Here is a 2500-nt window from a genome sequence, read left to right as displayed (position 1 = left end):
CTAACCCACGTTGGCCCCTAACCTAACCCACGTTGGCCCCTAACCTAACCCACGTTGGCCCCTAACCTAACCCACGTTGGCCCCTAACCTAACCCACGTTGGCCCCTAACCTAACCCACGTTGGCCCCTAACCTAACCCACGTTGGCCCCTAACCTAACCCACGCTGCACCTTAACCTAAGTTACGCTGCACCTTAACCTAAGTTACGCTGCACCTTAACCTAAGTTACGCTGCACCTTAACCTAAGTTACGCTGCACCTTAACCTAAGTTACGCTGCACCTTAACCTAAGTTACGCTGCACCTTAACCTAAGTTACGCTGCACCTTAACCTAAGTTACGCTGCACCTTAACCTAAGTTACGCTGCACCTTAACCTAACTTACACTGCACCTTAACCTAACTTACACTGCACCTTAACCTAAGTTACACTGCACCTTAACCTAAGTTACACTGCACCTTAACCTAACTTACACTGCACCTTAACCTAAGTTACACTGCACCTTAACCTAAGTTACACTGCACCTTAACCTAAGTTACACTGCACCTTAACCTAAGTTACACTGCACCTTAACCTAAGTTACACTGCACCTTAACCTAAGTTACACTGCACCTTAACCTAAGTTACACTGCACCTTAACCTAAGTTACACTGCACCTTAACCTAACTTACACTGCACCTTAACCTAACTTACACTGCACCTTAACCTAACTTACACTGCACCTTAACCTAACTTACACTGCACCTTAACTGTCACATGTAACGTCACAGGAATGTAGCTTTGCCTAACAGCAACCCTCTGAACATAGTTCACTGCTTGGATCCTCTGGTGTCATGTGTATTTCTTGATGCCATGGTGCGTACCCTCACATAAAGGTCTTTCGAGTGTTGCGTACTTTCTACACAGTCCTGCTAACCACTGGAAGGGTGTACCGCTACAGAACGAATATCGCCCTCCCCTCCTGCCCTTCCAAGCTGGTCGGTCAGGCGTTTGTTTGTGAAATGAGCCTTGCAGCTGTTCAGTTGCATTCGGTTGTCGATGCAGTCAGTGTACGTTGTGGTACGGCCTGTGTGGACTGTCCGCTGATGTACGCGTAACCCACACTGATCATCCGTCGTTACGTACTGAGTGACATAATGTGGCACATGCTTGACCGTACACCGGCTGCGCCCTACAATGGCGAATCATAAGGGCCATATGTTGTGCACGATGCTACTTGTCTCGTCTCCCCATTACAGCGAGATTGCACTGTTGTACGCCGTACAGACATGTGGTAAGTAGGTACGGACGAAAGTATTGCATGTTGCCCCCCCCCCCCCCCCTCCTCCCTCTGCCGGGAATCAGCGTGAGCCGTCTGTTGATGTAGCGACGAGGGTTTTCCTATTTAATCGTATTGCCCCACACAACATGATAGCACGGTGGACCGCGTTCCACATCTGCGACATGCTACAGAGGCCGGTTGACAGTCGACCGCGCAAGGGACATTGCACACGTGCGCGGACCATCTTCCACGTGTTCTCTCGTGTACATGCCGCAGTGTGTATGTGGGCTGATGTAGCGTGTCGTGACACATAACATGCAGGCATGCCAGAATCGTAGATTTCGCAAATGTAGATTGACGTATACGTTTGCTGCCAAAGATCCGCAAATGAACTGGAAATCAGTTGTTGAGCGGTTGTTCGCGCTGCAGGTGCATCGGTGATAGCGACGATCGGTACATCTGTGAACCGGTTGTTTCGGCGGTACCCGCCATGCCCCCGAACCTGAGTTGGCCATGTGGGTATGAAGCGATACGAGGCTGTGGCTTGGCGGGACAGTCCCCGGCCGGTGAGGGGGGGCCGCCCGGCGTGCTGGCCGCGCGCTGCGTGAGCGCACGCACTACAGCCGGCTGGTGGGGGGCGCCCAGTGGCAGGAGCGCCGGCCGACGGGCCCGGCTGGCGTCCCAGCTATGCGCCGGCGCACCCTGCGCGCGGCGCCAGGCGGCCAAAGTGGGTTCTGCCGAGCCCGGTGCGAAGCGCGGTGGACATCTGCAGTGTGCTGGTCCGATTGCGGACTGTGTGCGTTGAGGATGCGCCGCCGCCCGGCACTCGGCGTCGCGACGCCGTCTGCTGCTCGGTCGCCCCCAGCGGTTCTCGCAGGTGGTTTGTATCGCAGCTCTGCGGACGTGTTGGCGCGTGCGCTGTGCTGGGAGAGTTCGCTTCTGCACCCAAGTGGGGCTTTGCCCTTCTGTGGCGCTGGCGTTGGAGCTGCCGGTCACCGTAGGTGGCGCGTGTTGTTTCCCGCCGGCAATGCCACGACAGCACGCTCCCGGGCCTCTGTCGGCAGCGGCAAGCTCAGTTGGGAGCACGGGTGTTCGCACTGAAAGCGTCTACTCGCCTATCTCCGGGCGATTGCGCCTCTCTCGAACCCGACCAAGTACTTAGGACGGCGCTGCGCGCCGCCGGGACCTGAGAGGGTTTCGAGGTGTATCGTGCAGGGGAGCTCAGCCTCCTCCTGTTTGCA

The sequence above is a fragment of the Schistocerca gregaria genome, unplaced genomic scaffold (assembly GCF_023897955.1).
Source record: "Schistocerca gregaria isolate iqSchGreg1 unplaced genomic scaffold, iqSchGreg1.2 ptg001142l, whole genome shotgun sequence".
NCBI classification, from domain to species: domain Eukaryota; kingdom Metazoa; phylum Arthropoda; class Insecta; order Orthoptera; family Acrididae; genus Schistocerca; species Schistocerca gregaria.
The sequence above is the reverse complement of the archived record's forward strand: the minus strand, read 5'-3'. Positions refer to the sequence as shown.